Source organism: Engystomops pustulosus, chromosome 9 (genome assembly GCF_040894005.1).
Source record: "Engystomops pustulosus chromosome 9, aEngPut4.maternal, whole genome shotgun sequence".
Taxonomy (NCBI): domain Eukaryota; kingdom Metazoa; phylum Chordata; class Amphibia; order Anura; family Leptodactylidae; genus Engystomops; species Engystomops pustulosus.
This window is the reverse complement of record NC_092419.1, coordinates 68,458,364-68,470,923: the sequence shown is the minus strand read 5'-3', so window position 1 is coordinate 68,470,923 and position 12,560 is coordinate 68,458,364. Positions and strand designations below refer to the sequence as shown.

The window sequence follows — 12,560 nt, the reverse complement described above, 5'->3', positions numbered from 1 at the left end:
TCCCATGCTGGTACTTGCCAAGCCTTAAGCTGCATTGCTGCTGCCATGTGACGAGAGCAGGCACATTCAGCTTAGAATAGCCGTTGACAGCAGCTGTTCAATTTGAACCTTCTTTTACTATCTCATAGAGAAACTAACACAATTTTCAGGTTCAAAAAGGTCAACAGAACTTGGGATTCCCAGCCAGTCTCCCATGCTGGTACTTGCCAAGCCTTAAGCTGCTGCGATCTGACGAGAGCAGGCACATTCAGCTTAGAATGGCCGTTGACAGCGGCTGTTCAATTTGAACCTTCTTTTACTATCTCATAGAGAAACTAACACAATTTTCAGGTTCAAAAAGGTCAACAGAACTTGGGATTCCCAGCCAGTCTCCCATGCTGGTACTTGCCAAGCCTTAAGCTGCATTGCTGCTGCGATCTGACGAGAGCAGGCACATTCAGCTTAGAATGGCTGTTGACAGCAGCTGTTCAATTTGAACCTTCTTTTACTATCTCATAGAGAAACTAACACAATTTTCAGGTTCAAAAAGGTCAACGGAACTTGGGATTCCCAGCCAGTCTCCCATGCTGGTACTTGCCAAGCCTTAAGCTGCATTGATGCTGCGATCTGACGAGAGCAGGCACATTCAGCTTAGAATGGCCGTTGACAGCAGCTGTTCAGTTTGAACCTTCTTTTACTATCTCATAGAGAAACTAACACAATTTTCAGGTTCAAAAAGGTCAACGGAACTTGGGATTCCCAGCCAGTCTCCCATGCTGGTACTTGCCAAGCCTTAAGCTGCATTGCTGCTGCGATCTGACGAGAGCAGGCACATTCAGCTTAGAATGGCCGTTGACAGCAGCTGTTCAGTTTGAACCTTCTTTTACTATCTCATAGAGAAACTAACACAATTTTCAGGTTCAAAAAGGTCAACGGAACTTGGGATTCCCAGCCAGTCTCCCATGCTGGTACTTGCCAAGCCTTAAGCTGCATTGCTGCTGCGATCTGACGAGAGCAGGCACATTCAGATTAGAATGGCCGTTGACAGCAGCTGATCAATTTGAACCTTCTTTTACCATCTTTGACAGAGAAACTAACAATTTTCAGGTTCAAAAAGGTCAACGGAACTTGGGATTCCCAGCCAGTCTCCCATGCTGGTACTTGCCAAGCCTTAAGCTGCATTGCTGCTGCGATCTGACGAGAGCAGGCACATTCAGCTTAGAATGGCCGTTGACAGCAGCTGTTCAATTTGAACCTTCTTTTACTATCTCATAGAGAAACTAACACAATTTTCAGGTTCAAAAAGGTCAACGGAACTTGGGATTCCCAGCCAGTCTCCCATGCTGGTACTTGCCAAGCATTAAGCTGCTGCGATCTGACGAGAGCAGGCACATTCAGCTTAGAATGGCCGTTGACAGCAGCTGTTCAATTTGAACCTTCTTTTACTATCTCATAGAGAAACTAACACAATTTTCAGGTTCAAAAAGGTCAACGGAACTTGGGATTCGCAGCCAGTCTCCCATGCTGGTACTTGCCAAGCCTTAAGCCGCATCGCTGCTGTGATCCGACAAGAGCACGCACATTCAGCTTAGAATGGCCGTTGACAGCAGCTGTTCAATTTGAACCTTCTTTTACTATCTCATAGAGAAACTAACACAATTTTCAGGTTCAAAAAGGTCAACAGAACTTGGGATTCCCAGCCAGTCTCCCATGCTGGTACTTGCCAAGCCTTAAGCTGCATTGCTGCTGCGATCTGACGAAAGCAGGCACATTCAGCTTAGAATGGCCGTTGACAGGAGCTGTTCAATTTGAACCTTCTTTTACTATCTCATAGAGAAACTAACACAATTTTCAGGTTCAAAAAGGTCAACGGAACTTGGGATTCCCAGCCAGTCTCCCATGCTGGTACTTGCCAAGCCTTAAGCTGCATTGCTGCAGCCATCTGACGAGAGCAGGCACATTCAGCTTAGAATGGCCGTTGACAGCAGCTGTTCAATTTGAACCTTCTTTTACCATCTTTGACAGAGAAACTAACAATTTTCAGGTTCAAAAAGGTCAACGGAACTTGGGATTCCCAGCCAGTCTCCCATGCTGGTACTTTCCAAGCCTTAAGCTGCATTGCTGCTGCGATCTGACGAGAGCAGGCACATTCAGCTTAGAATGGCCGTTGACAGCAGCTGTTCAATTTGAACCTTCTTTTACTATCTCATAGAGAAACTAACACAATTTTCAGGTTCAAAAAGGTCAACGGAACTTGGGATTCCCAGCCAGTCTCCCATGCTGGTACTTGCCAAGCCTTAAGCTGCATTGCTGCTGCGATCTGACGAGAGCAGGCACATTCAGCTTAGAATGGCCGTTGACAGCAGCTGTTCAATTTGAACCTTCTTTTACTATCTCATAGAGAAACTAACACAATTTTCAGGTTCAAAAAGGTCAACGGAACTTGGGATTCCCAGCCAGTCTCCCATGCTGGTACTTGCCAAGCCTTAAGCTGCTGCGATCTGACGAGAGCAGGCACATTCAGCTTAGAATGGCCGTTGACAGCAGCTGTTCAATTTGAACCTTCTTTTACTTTCTCATAGAGAAACTAACACAATTTTCAGGTTCAAAAAGGTCAACGGAACTTGGGATTCCCAGCCAGTCTCCCATGCTGGTACTTGCCAAGCCTTAAGCTGCATTGCTGCTGCGATCTGACGAGAGTAGGCACATTCAGCTTAGATTGGCTGTTGACAGCAGCTGTTCAATTTGAACCTTCTTTTACTATCTCATAGAGAAACTAACACAATTTTCAGGTTCAAAAAGGTCAACGGAACTTGGGATTCCCAGCCAGTCTCCCATGCTGGTACTTGCCAAGCCTTAAGCTGCATTGCTGCTGCGATCTGACGAGAGCAGGCACATTCAGCTTAGAATGGCCGTTGACAGCAGCTGTTCAATTTGAACCTTCTTTTACTATCTCATAGAGAAACTAACACAATTTTCAGGTTCAAAAAGGTCAACGGAACTTGGGATTCCCAGCCAGTCTCCCATGCTGGTACTTGCCAAGCCTTAAGCTGCTGCGATCTGACGAGAGCAGGCACATTCAGCTTAGAATGGCCGTTGACAGCAGCTGTTCAATTTGAACCTTCTTTTACTATCTCATAGAGAAACTAACACAATTTTCAGGTTCAAAAAGGTCAACGGAACTTGGGATTCCCAGCCAGTCTCCCATGCTGGTACTTGCCAAGCCTTAAGCTGCATTGATGCTGCGATCTGACGAGAGCAGGCACATTCAGCTTAGAATGGCCGTTGACAGCAGCTGTTCAGTTTGAACCTTCTTTTACTATCTCATAGAGAAACTAACACAATTTTCAGGTTCAAAAAGGTCAACAGAACTTGGGATTCGCAGCCAGTCTCCCATGCTGGTACTTGCCAAGCCTTAAGCCGCATCGCTGCTGTGATCCGACAAGAGCACGCACATTCAGCTTAGAATGGCCGTTGACAGCAGCTGTTCAATTTGAACCTTCTTTTACTATCTCATAGAGAAACTAACACAATTTTCAGGTTCAAAAAGGTCAACAGAACTTGGGATTCCCAGCCAGTCTCCCATGCTGGTACTTGCCAAGCCTTAAGCTGCATTGCTGCTGCGATCTGACGAGAGCAGGCACATTCAGCTTAGAATGGCCGTTGACAGCAGCTGTTCAATTTGAACCTTCTTTTACTATCTCATAGAGAAACTAACACAATTTTCAGGTTCAAAAAGGTCAACGGAACTTGGGATTCCCAGCCAGTCTCCCATGCTGGTACTTGCCAAGCCTTAAGCTGCATTGCTGCTGCGATCTGACGAGAGCAGGCACATTCAGCTTAGAATGGCCGTTGACAGCAGCTGTTCAATTTGAACCTTCTTTTACTATCTCATAGAGAAACTAACACAATTTTCAGGTTCAAAAAGGTCAACGGAACTTGGGATTCCCAGCCAGTCTCCCATGCTGGTACTTGCCAAGCCTTAAGCTGCATTGATGCTGCGATCTGACGAGAGCAGGCACATTCAGCTTAGAATGGCCGTTGACAGCAGCTGTTCAGTTTGAACCTTCTTTTACTATCTCATAGAGAAACTAACACAATTTTCAGGTTCAAAAAGGTCAACAGAACTTGGGATTCGCAGCCAGTCTCCCATGCTGGTACTTGCCAAGCCTTAAGCCGCATCGCTGCTGTGATCCGACAAGAGCACGCACATTCAGCTTAGAATGGCCGTTGACAGCAGCTGTTCAATTTGAACCTTCTTTTACTATCTCATAGAGAAACTAACACAATTTTCAGGTTCAAAAAGGTCAACAGAACTTGGGATTCCCAGCCAGTCTCCCATGCTGGTACTTGCCAAGCCTTAAGCTGCATTGCTGCTGCGATCTGACGAAAGCAGGCACATTCAGCTTAGAATGGCCGTTGACAGGAGCTGTTCAATTTGAACCTTCTTTTACTATCTCATAGAGAAACTAACACAATTTTCAGGTTCAAAAAGGTCAACGGAACTTGGGATTCCCAGCCAGTCTCCCATGCTGGTACTTGCCAAGCCTTAAGCTGCATTGCTGCAGCCATCTGACGAGAGCAGGCACATTCAGCTTAGAATGGCCGTTGACAGCAGCTGTTCAATTTGAACCTTCTTTTACCATCTTTGACAGAGAAACTAACAATTTTCAGGTTCAAAAAGGTCAACGGAACTTGGGATTCCCAGCCAGTCTCCCATGCTGGTACTTTCCAAGCCTTAAGCTGCATTGCTGCTGCGATCTGACGAGAGCAGGCACATTCAGCTTAGAATGGCCGTTGACAGCAGCTGTTCAATTTGAACCTTCTTTTACTATCTCATAGAGAAACTAACACAATTTTCAGGTTCAAAAAGGTCAACGGAACTTGGGATTCCCAGCCAGTCTCCCATGCTGGTACTTGCCAAGCCTTAAGCTGCATTGCTGCTGCGATCTGACGAGAGCAGGCACATTCAGCTTAGAATGGCCGTTGACAGCAGCTGTTCAATTTGAACCTTCTTTTACTATCTCATAGAGAAACTAACACAATTTTCAGGTTCAAAAAGGTCAACGGAACTTGGGATTCCCAGCCAGTCTCCCATGCTGGTACTTGCCAAGCCTTAAGCTGCATTGCTGCTGCGATCTGACGAGAGCAGGCACATTCAGCTTAGAATGGCCGTTGACAGCAGCTGTTCAATTTGAACCTTCTTTTACTATCTCATAGAGAAACTAACACAATTTTCAGGTTCAAAAAGGTCAACAGAACTTGGGATTCCCAGCCAGTCTCCCATGCTGGTACTTGCCAAGCCTTAAGCTGCATTGCTGCTGCGATCTGACGAGAGCAGGCACATTCAGCTTAGAATGGCCGTTGACAGCAGCTGTTCAATTTGAACCTTCTTTTACCATCTTTGACAGAGAAACTAACAATTTTCAGGTTCAAAAAGGTCAACGGAACTTGGGATTCCCAGCCAGTCTCCCATGCTGGTACTTGCCAAGCCTTAAGCTGCTGCGATCTGACGAGAGCAGGCACATTCAGCTTAGAATGGCCGTTGACAGCAGCTGTTCAATTTGAACCTTCTTTTACTATCTCATAGAGAAACTAACACAATTTTCAGGTTCAAAAAGGTCAACGGAACTTGGGATTCCCAGCCAGTCTCCCATGCTGGTACTTGCCAGGCCTTAAGCTGCATTGCTGCTGCGATCTGACGAGAGCAGGCACATTCAGCTTAGAATGGCCGTTGACAGCAGCTGTTCAATTTGAACCTTCTTTTACTATCTCATAGAGAAACTAACACAATTTTCAGGTTCAAAAAGGTCAACGGAACTTGGGATTCCCAGCCAGTCTCCCATGCTGGTACTTGCCAAGCCTTAAGCTGCTGCGATCTGACGAGAGCAGGCACATTCAGCTTAGAATGGGTGTTGACAGCAGCTGTTCAATTTGAACCTTCTTTTACTATCTCATAGAGAAACTAACACAATTTTCAGGTTCAAAAAGGTCAACAGAACTTGGGATTCCCAGCCAGTCTCCCATGCTGGTACTTGCCAAGCCTTAAGCTGCATTGCTGCTGCGATCTGACGAGAGCAGGCACATTCAGCTTAGAATGGCTGTTGACAGCAGCTGTTCAATTTGAACCTTCTTTTACTATCTCATAGAGAAACTAACACAATTTTCAGGTTCAAAAAGGTCAACGGAACTTGGGATTCCCAGCCAGTCTCCCATGCTGGTACTTGCCAAGCCTTAAGCTGCATTGATGCTGCGATCTGACGAGAGCAGGCACATTCAGCTTAGAATGGCCGTTGACAGCAGCTGTTCAGTTTGAACCTTCTTTTACTATCTCATAGAGAAACTAACACAATTTTCAGGTTCAAAAAGGTCAACGGAACTTGGGATTCCCAGCCAGTCTCCCATGCTGGTACTTGCCAAGCCTTAAGCTGCATTGCTGCTGCGATCTGACGAGAGCAGGCACATTCAGCTTAGAATGGCCGTTGACAGCAGCTGTTCAGTTTGAACCTTCTTTTACTATCTCATAGAGAAACTAACACAATTTTCAGGTTCAAAAAGGTCAACGGAACTTGGGATTCCCAGCCAGTCTCCCATGCTGGTACTTGCCAAGCCTTAAGCTGCATTGCTGCTGCGATCTGACGAGAGCAGGCACATTCAGCTTAGAATGGCCGTTGACAGCAGCTGTTCAATTTGAAACTTCTTTTACCATCTTTGACAGAGAAACTAACAATTTTCAGGTTCAAAAAGGTCAACGGAACTTGGGATTCCCAGCCAGTCTCCCATGCTGGTACTTGCCAAGCCTTAAGCTGCATTGCTGCTGCGATCTGACGAGAGCAGGCACATTCAGCTTAGAATGGCCGTTGACAGCAGCTGTTCAATTTGAACCTTCTTTTACTATCTCATAGAGAAACTAACACAATTTTCAGGTTCAAAAAGGTCAACAGAACTTGGGATTCCCAGCCAGTCTTCCATGCTGGTACTTGCCAAGCCTTAAGCTGCATTGCTGCTGCGATCTGACGAGAGCAGGCACATTCAGCTTAGAATGGCTGTTGACAGCAGCTGTTCAATTTGAACCTTCTTTTACTATCTCATAGAGAAACTAACACAATTTTCAGGTTCAAAAAGGTCAACGGAACTTGGGATTCCCAGCCAGTCTCCCATGCTGGTACTTGCCAAGTCTTAAGCTGCATTGCTGCTGCGATCTGACGAGAGCAGGCACATTCAGCTTAGAATGGCCGTTGACAGCAGCTGTTCAATTTGAACCTTCTTTTACCATCTTTGACAGAGAAACTAACAATTTTCAGGTTCAAAAAGGTCAACGGAACTTGGGATTCCCAGCCAGTCTCCCATGCTGGTACTTGCCAAGCCTTAAGCTGCATTGCTGCTGCGATCTGACGAGAGCAGGCACATTCAGCTTAGAATGGCCGTTGACAGCAGCTGTTCAATTTGAACCTTCTTTTACTATCTCATAGAGAAACTAACACAATTTTCAGGTTCAAAAAGGTCAACGGAACTTGGGATTCCCAGCCAGTCTCCCATGCTGGTACTTGCCAAGCCTTAAGCTGCATTGCTGCTGCGATCTGACGAGAGCAGGCACATTCAGCTTAGAATGGCCGTTGACAGCAGCTGTTCAATTTGAACCTTCTTTTACTATCTCATAGAGAAACTAACACAATTTTCAGGTTCAAAAAGGTCAACAGAACTTGGGATTCCCAGCCAGTCTTCCATGCTGGTACTTGCCAAGCCTTAAGCTGCATTGCTGCTGCGATCTGACGAGAGCAGGCACATTCAGCTTAGAATGGCCGTTGACAGCAGCTGTTCAATTTGAACCTTCTTTTACTATCTCATAGAGAAACTAACACAATTTTCAGGTTCAAAAAGGTCAACGGAACTTGGGATTCCCAGCCAGTCTCCCATGCTGGTACTTGCCAAGCCTTAAGCTGCATTGCTGCTGCGATCTGACGAGAGCAGGCACATTAAGCTTAGAATGGCCGTTGACAGTAGCTGTTCAGTTTGAACCTTCTTTTACTATCTCATAGAGAAACTAACACAATTTTCAGGTTCAAAAAGGTCAACGGAACTTGGGATTCCCAGCCAGTCTCCCATGCTGGTACTTGCCAAGCCTTAAGCTGCATTGCTGCTGCGATCTGACGAGAGCAGGCACATTCAGCTTAGAATGGCCGTTGACAGCAGCTGTTCAATTTGAACCTTCTTTTACCATCTTTGACAGAGAAACTAACAATTTTCAGGTTCAAAAAGGTCAACGGAACTTGGGGTTCCCAGCCAGTCTCCCATGCTGGTACTTGCCAAGCCTTAAGCTGCATTGCTGCTGCGATCTGACGAGAGCAGGCACATTCAGCTTAGAATGGCCGGTGACAGCAGCTGTTCAATTTGAACCTTCTTTTAGTATCTCATAGAGAAACTAACACAATTTTCAGGTTCAAAAAGGTCAACGGAACTTGGGATTCCCAGCCAGTCTCCCATGCTGGTACTTGCCAAGCCTTAAGCTGCATTGCTGCTGCGATCTGACGAGAGCAGGCACATTCAGCTTAGAATGGCCGTTGACAGCAGCTGTTCAATATGAACCTTCTTTTACTATCTCATAGAGAAACTAACACAATTTTCAGGTTCAAAAAGGTCAACAGAACTTGGGATTCCCAGCCAGTCTCCCATGCTGGTACTTGCCAAGCCTTAAGCTGCTGCGATCTGACGAGAGCAGGCACATTCAGCTTAGAATGGCCGTTGACAGCAGCTGTTCAATTTGAACCTTCTTTTACTATCTCATAGAGAAACTAACACAATTTTCAGGTTCAAAAAGGTCAACAGAACTTGGGATTCCCAGCCAGTCTCCCATGCTGGTACTTGCCAAGCCTTAAGCTGCATTGCTGCTGCGATCTGACGAGAGCAGGCACATTCAGCTTAGAATGGCTGTTGACAGCAGCTGTTCAATTTGAACCTTCTTTTACTATCTCATAGAGAAACTAACACAATTTTCAGGTTCAAAAAGGTCAACGGAACTTGGGATTCCCAGCCAGTCTCCCATGCTGGTACTTGCCAAGCCTTAAGCTGCATTGATGCTGCGATCTGACGAGAGCAGGCACATTCAGCTTAGAATGGCCGTTGACAGCAGCTGTTCAGTTTAAACCTTCTTTTACTATCTCATAGAGAAACTAACACAATTTTCAGGTTCAAAAAGGTCAACGGAACTTGGGATTCCCAGCCAGTCTCCCATGCTGGTACTTGCCAAGCCTTAAGCTGCATTGCTGCTGCGATCTGACGAGAGCAGGCACATTCAGCTTAGAATGGCCGTTGACAGCAGCTGTTCAGTTTGAACCTTCTTTTACTATCTCATAGAGAAACTAACACAATTTTCAGGTTCAAAAAGGTCAACGGAACTTGGGATTCCCAGCCAGTCTCCCATGCTGGTACTTGCCAAGCCTTAAGCTGCATTGCTGCTGCGATCTGACGAGAGCAGGCACATTCAGCTTAGAATGGCCGTTGACAGCAGCTGTTCAATTTGAACCTTCTTTTACTATCTCATAGAGAAACTAACACAATTTTCAGGTTCAAAAAGGTCAACGGAACTTGGGATTCCCAGCCAGTCTCCCATGCTGGTACTTGCCAAGCCTTAAGCTGCATTGCTGCTGCGATCTGACGAGAGCAGGCACATTCAGCTTAGAATGGCCGTTGACAGCAGCTGTTCAATTTGAACCTTCTTTTACTATCTCATAGAGAAACTAACACAATTTTCAGGTTCAAAAAGGTCAACAGAACTTGGGATTCCCAGCCAGTCTTCCATGCTGGTACTTGCCAAGCCTTAAGCTGCATTGCTGCTGCGATCTGACGAGAGCAGGCACATTCAGCTTAGAATGGCTGTTGACAGCAGCTGTTCAATTTGAACCTTCTTTTACTATCTCATAGAGAAACTAACACAATTTTCAGGTTCAAAAAGGTCAACGGAACTTGGGATTCCCAGCCAGTCTCCCATGCTGGTACTTGCCAAGCCTTAAGCTGCATTGATGCTGCGATCTGACGAGAGCAGGCACATTCAGCTTAGAATGGCCGTTGACAGCAGCTGTTCAGTTTGAACCTTCTTTTACTATCTCATAGAGAAACTAACACAATTTTCAGGTTCAAAAAGGTCAACGGAACTTGGGATTCCCAGCCAGTCTCCCATGCTGGTACTTGCCAAGCCTTAAGCTGCATTGCTGCTGCGATGTGACGAGAGCAGGCACATTCAGCTTAGAATGGCCGTTGACAGTAGCTGTTCAGTTTGAACCTTCTTTTACTATCTCATAGAGAAACTAACACAATTTTCAGGTTCAAAAAGGTCAACGGAACTTGGGATTCCCAGCCAGTCTCCCATGCTGGTACTTGCCAAGCCTTAAGCTGCATTGCTGCTGCGATCTGACGAGAGCAGGCACATTCAGCTTAGAATGGCCGTTGACAGCAGCTGTTCAATTTGAACCTTCTTTTACCATCTTTGACAGAGAAACTAACAATTTTCAGGTTCAAAAAGGTCAACGGAACTTGGGATTCCCAGCCAGACTCCCATGCTGGTACTTGCCAAGCCTTAAGCTGCATTGCTGCTGCGATCTGACGAGAGCAGGCACATTCAGCTTAGAATGGCCGTTGACAGCAGCTGTTCAATTTGAACCTTCTTTTACTATCTCATAGAGAAACTAACACAATTTTCAGGTTCAAAAAGGTCAACGGAACTTGGGATTCCCAGCCAGTCTCCCATGCTGGTACTTGCCAAGCCTTAAGCTGCATTGCTGCTGCGATCTGACGAGAGCAGGCACATTCAGCTTAGAATGGCCGTTGACAGCAGCTGTTCAATATGAACCTTCTTTTACTATCTCATAGAGAAACTAACACAATTTTCAGGTTCAAAAAGGTCAACGGAACTTGGGATTCCCAGCCAGTCTCCCATGCTGGTACTTGCCAAGCCTTAAGCTGCTGCGATCTGACGAGAGCAGGCACATTCAGCTTAGAATGGCCGTTGACAGCAGCTGTTGAATTTGAACCTTCTTTTACTATCTCATAGAGAAACTAACACAATTTTCAGGTTCAAAAAGGTCAACAGAACTTGGGATTCCCAGCCAGTCTCCCATGCTGGTACTTGCCAAGCCTTAAGCTGCATTGCTGCTGCGATCTGACGAGAGCAGGCACATTCAGCTTAGAATGGCTGTTGACAGCAGCTGTTCAATTTGAACCTTCTTTTACTATCTCATAGAGAAACTAACACAATTTTCAGGTTCAAAAAGGTCAACGGAACTTGGGATTCCCAGCCAGTCTCCCATGCTGGTACTTGCCAAGCCTTAAGCTGCATTGATGCTGCGATCTGACGAGAGCAGGCACATTCAGCTTAGAATGGCCGTTGACAGCAGCTGTTCAGTTTAAACCTTCTTTTACTATCTCATAGAGAAACTAACACAATTTTCAGGTTCAAAAAGGTCAACGGAACTTGGGATTCCCAGCCAGTCTCCCATGCTGGTACTTGCCAAGCCTTAAGCTGCATTGCTGCTGCGATCTGACGAGAGCAGGCACATTCAGCTTAGAATGGCCGTTGACAGCAGCTGTTCAGTTTGAACCTTCTTTTACTATCTCATAGAGAAACTAACACAATTTTCAGGTTAAAAAAGGTCAACGGAACTTGGGATTCCCAGCCAGTCTCCCATGCTGGTACTTGCCAAGCCTTAAGCTGCATTGCTGCTGCGATCTGACGAGAGCAGGCACATTCAGCTTAGAATGGCCGTTGACAGCAGCTGTTCAATTTGAACCTTCTTTTACCATCTTTGACAGAGAAACTAACAATTTTCAGGTTCAAAAAGGTCAACGGAACTTGGGATTCCCAGCCAGTCTCCCATGCTGGTACTTGCCAAGCCTTAAGCTGCATTGCTGCTGCGATCTGACGAGAGCAGGCACATTCAGCTTAGAATGGCCGTTGACAGCAGCTGTTCAATTTGAACCTTCTTTTACTATCTCATAGAGAAACTAACACAATTTTCAGGTTCAAAAAGGTCAACGGAACTTGGGATTCCCAGCCAGTCTCCCATGCTGGTACTTGCCAAGCCTTAAGCTGCATTGCTGCTGCGATCTGACGAGAGCAGGCACATTCAGCTTAGAATGGCCGTTGACAGCAGCTGTTCAATTTGAACCTTCTTTTACTATCTCATAGAGAAACTAACACAATTTTCAGGTTCAAAAAGGTCAACGGAACTTGGGATTCCCAGCCAGTCTCCCATGCTGGTACTTGCCAAGCCTTAAGCTGCTGCGATCTGACGAGAGCAGGCACATTCAGCTTAGAATGGCCGTTGACAGCGGCTGTTCAATTTGAACCTTCTTTTACTATCTCATAGAGAAACTAACACAATTTTCAGGTTCAAAAAGGTCAACAGAACTTGGGATTCCCAGCCAGTCTCCCATGCTGGTACTTGCCAAGCCTTAAGCTGCATTGCTGCTGCGATCTGACGAGAGCAGGCACATTCAGCTTAGAATGGCTGTTGACAGCAGCTGTTCAATTTGAACCTTCTTTTACTATCTCATAGAGAAACTAACACAATTTTCAGGTTCAAAAA

The 12,560-nt window shown here is 45.8% G+C and overlaps 53 pseudogenes; all 53 read right to left on the bottom strand.

Annotated features, from left to right (window-relative positions):
- Window positions 1-339: 339 nt before the first annotated feature.
- Window positions 340-458, bottom strand: LOC140081897 (5S ribosomal RNA; annotated as a pseudogene).
- A 70-nt stretch (window positions 459-528) lies between these two features.
- LOC140084428 (5S ribosomal RNA) lies at window positions 529-647 on the bottom strand (annotated as a pseudogene).
- A 70-nt stretch (window positions 648-717) lies between these two features.
- LOC140100987 (5S ribosomal RNA) lies at window positions 718-836 on the bottom strand (annotated as a pseudogene).
- Window positions 837-906: 70 nt separating this feature from the next.
- On the bottom strand, window positions 907-1,025 carry LOC140086450 (5S ribosomal RNA; annotated as a pseudogene).
- Window positions 1,026-1,095: 70 nt separating this feature from the next.
- Window positions 1,096-1,214, bottom strand: LOC140100986 (5S ribosomal RNA; annotated as a pseudogene).
- A 440-nt stretch (window positions 1,215-1,654) lies between these two features.
- LOC140087044 (5S ribosomal RNA) lies at window positions 1,655-1,773 on the bottom strand (annotated as a pseudogene).
- A 70-nt stretch (window positions 1,774-1,843) lies between these two features.
- LOC140097900 (5S ribosomal RNA) lies at window positions 1,844-1,962 on the bottom strand (annotated as a pseudogene).
- Window positions 1,963-2,032: 70 nt separating this feature from the next.
- LOC140084611 (5S ribosomal RNA) lies at window positions 2,033-2,151 on the bottom strand (annotated as a pseudogene).
- Window positions 2,152-2,221: 70 nt separating this feature from the next.
- On the bottom strand, window positions 2,222-2,340 carry LOC140100985 (5S ribosomal RNA; annotated as a pseudogene).
- A 440-nt stretch (window positions 2,341-2,780) lies between these two features.
- LOC140100984 (5S ribosomal RNA) lies at window positions 2,781-2,899 on the bottom strand (annotated as a pseudogene).
- Window positions 2,900-3,150: 251 nt separating this feature from the next.
- LOC140084427 (5S ribosomal RNA) lies at window positions 3,151-3,269 on the bottom strand (annotated as a pseudogene).
- A 259-nt stretch (window positions 3,270-3,528) lies between these two features.
- LOC140080964 (5S ribosomal RNA) lies at window positions 3,529-3,647 on the bottom strand (annotated as a pseudogene).
- A 70-nt stretch (window positions 3,648-3,717) lies between these two features.
- On the bottom strand, window positions 3,718-3,836 carry LOC140100982 (5S ribosomal RNA; annotated as a pseudogene).
- Window positions 3,837-3,906: 70 nt separating this feature from the next.
- LOC140084426 (5S ribosomal RNA) lies at window positions 3,907-4,025 on the bottom strand (annotated as a pseudogene).
- A 259-nt stretch (window positions 4,026-4,284) lies between these two features.
- LOC140087043 (5S ribosomal RNA) lies at window positions 4,285-4,403 on the bottom strand (annotated as a pseudogene).
- Window positions 4,404-4,473: 70 nt separating this feature from the next.
- Window positions 4,474-4,592, bottom strand: LOC140097899 (5S ribosomal RNA; annotated as a pseudogene).
- Window positions 4,593-4,662: 70 nt separating this feature from the next.
- Window positions 4,663-4,781, bottom strand: LOC140084598 (5S ribosomal RNA; annotated as a pseudogene).
- A 70-nt stretch (window positions 4,782-4,851) lies between these two features.
- LOC140100981 (5S ribosomal RNA) lies at window positions 4,852-4,970 on the bottom strand (annotated as a pseudogene).
- Window positions 4,971-5,040: 70 nt separating this feature from the next.
- On the bottom strand, window positions 5,041-5,159 carry LOC140100979 (5S ribosomal RNA; annotated as a pseudogene).
- Window positions 5,160-5,229: 70 nt separating this feature from the next.
- On the bottom strand, window positions 5,230-5,348 carry LOC140080963 (5S ribosomal RNA; annotated as a pseudogene).
- A 251-nt stretch (window positions 5,349-5,599) lies between these two features.
- On the bottom strand, window positions 5,600-5,718 carry LOC140087035 (5S ribosomal RNA; annotated as a pseudogene).
- A 251-nt stretch (window positions 5,719-5,969) lies between these two features.
- Window positions 5,970-6,088, bottom strand: LOC140081896 (5S ribosomal RNA; annotated as a pseudogene).
- Window positions 6,089-6,158: 70 nt separating this feature from the next.
- LOC140084425 (5S ribosomal RNA) lies at window positions 6,159-6,277 on the bottom strand (annotated as a pseudogene).
- A 70-nt stretch (window positions 6,278-6,347) lies between these two features.
- LOC140100978 (5S ribosomal RNA) lies at window positions 6,348-6,466 on the bottom strand (annotated as a pseudogene).
- Window positions 6,467-6,536: 70 nt separating this feature from the next.
- On the bottom strand, window positions 6,537-6,655 carry LOC140100977 (5S ribosomal RNA; annotated as a pseudogene).
- A 70-nt stretch (window positions 6,656-6,725) lies between these two features.
- LOC140100976 (5S ribosomal RNA) lies at window positions 6,726-6,844 on the bottom strand (annotated as a pseudogene).
- Window positions 6,845-6,914: 70 nt separating this feature from the next.
- Window positions 6,915-7,033, bottom strand: LOC140089138 (5S ribosomal RNA; annotated as a pseudogene).
- A 70-nt stretch (window positions 7,034-7,103) lies between these two features.
- Window positions 7,104-7,222, bottom strand: LOC140084052 (5S ribosomal RNA; annotated as a pseudogene).
- Window positions 7,223-7,292: 70 nt separating this feature from the next.
- LOC140100975 (5S ribosomal RNA) lies at window positions 7,293-7,411 on the bottom strand (annotated as a pseudogene).
- A 70-nt stretch (window positions 7,412-7,481) lies between these two features.
- LOC140100973 (5S ribosomal RNA) lies at window positions 7,482-7,600 on the bottom strand (annotated as a pseudogene).
- Window positions 7,601-7,670: 70 nt separating this feature from the next.
- LOC140087489 (5S ribosomal RNA) lies at window positions 7,671-7,789 on the bottom strand (annotated as a pseudogene).
- A 70-nt stretch (window positions 7,790-7,859) lies between these two features.
- On the bottom strand, window positions 7,860-7,978 carry LOC140083417 (5S ribosomal RNA; annotated as a pseudogene).
- Window positions 7,979-8,048: 70 nt separating this feature from the next.
- Window positions 8,049-8,167, bottom strand: LOC140100971 (5S ribosomal RNA; annotated as a pseudogene).
- A 70-nt stretch (window positions 8,168-8,237) lies between these two features.
- Window positions 8,238-8,356, bottom strand: LOC140093285 (5S ribosomal RNA; annotated as a pseudogene).
- A 70-nt stretch (window positions 8,357-8,426) lies between these two features.
- LOC140100970 (5S ribosomal RNA) lies at window positions 8,427-8,545 on the bottom strand (annotated as a pseudogene).
- Window positions 8,546-8,796: 251 nt separating this feature from the next.
- LOC140081895 (5S ribosomal RNA) lies at window positions 8,797-8,915 on the bottom strand (annotated as a pseudogene).
- Window positions 8,916-8,985: 70 nt separating this feature from the next.
- On the bottom strand, window positions 8,986-9,104 carry LOC140084424 (5S ribosomal RNA; annotated as a pseudogene).
- A 70-nt stretch (window positions 9,105-9,174) lies between these two features.
- On the bottom strand, window positions 9,175-9,293 carry LOC140100969 (5S ribosomal RNA; annotated as a pseudogene).
- Window positions 9,294-9,363: 70 nt separating this feature from the next.
- LOC140100968 (5S ribosomal RNA) lies at window positions 9,364-9,482 on the bottom strand (annotated as a pseudogene).
- A 70-nt stretch (window positions 9,483-9,552) lies between these two features.
- Window positions 9,553-9,671, bottom strand: LOC140100966 (5S ribosomal RNA; annotated as a pseudogene).
- Window positions 9,672-9,741: 70 nt separating this feature from the next.
- LOC140089137 (5S ribosomal RNA) lies at window positions 9,742-9,860 on the bottom strand (annotated as a pseudogene).
- A 70-nt stretch (window positions 9,861-9,930) lies between these two features.
- LOC140084422 (5S ribosomal RNA) lies at window positions 9,931-10,049 on the bottom strand (annotated as a pseudogene).
- Window positions 10,050-10,119: 70 nt separating this feature from the next.
- Window positions 10,120-10,238, bottom strand: LOC140097528 (5S ribosomal RNA; annotated as a pseudogene).
- Window positions 10,239-10,308: 70 nt separating this feature from the next.
- On the bottom strand, window positions 10,309-10,427 carry LOC140100965 (5S ribosomal RNA; annotated as a pseudogene).
- Window positions 10,428-10,497: 70 nt separating this feature from the next.
- LOC140084612 (5S ribosomal RNA) lies at window positions 10,498-10,616 on the bottom strand (annotated as a pseudogene).
- A 70-nt stretch (window positions 10,617-10,686) lies between these two features.
- Window positions 10,687-10,805, bottom strand: LOC140100964 (5S ribosomal RNA; annotated as a pseudogene).
- Window positions 10,806-11,056: 251 nt separating this feature from the next.
- Window positions 11,057-11,175, bottom strand: LOC140081894 (5S ribosomal RNA; annotated as a pseudogene).
- Window positions 11,176-11,245: 70 nt separating this feature from the next.
- LOC140084421 (5S ribosomal RNA) lies at window positions 11,246-11,364 on the bottom strand (annotated as a pseudogene).
- Window positions 11,365-11,434: 70 nt separating this feature from the next.
- LOC140100963 (5S ribosomal RNA) lies at window positions 11,435-11,553 on the bottom strand (annotated as a pseudogene).
- Window positions 11,554-11,623: 70 nt separating this feature from the next.
- Window positions 11,624-11,742, bottom strand: LOC140100962 (5S ribosomal RNA; annotated as a pseudogene).
- Window positions 11,743-11,812: 70 nt separating this feature from the next.
- On the bottom strand, window positions 11,813-11,931 carry LOC140100960 (5S ribosomal RNA; annotated as a pseudogene).
- Window positions 11,932-12,001: 70 nt separating this feature from the next.
- Window positions 12,002-12,120, bottom strand: LOC140100959 (5S ribosomal RNA; annotated as a pseudogene).
- A 251-nt stretch (window positions 12,121-12,371) lies between these two features.
- On the bottom strand, window positions 12,372-12,490 carry LOC140081892 (5S ribosomal RNA; annotated as a pseudogene).
- Window positions 12,491-12,560: the final 70 nt, after the last annotated feature.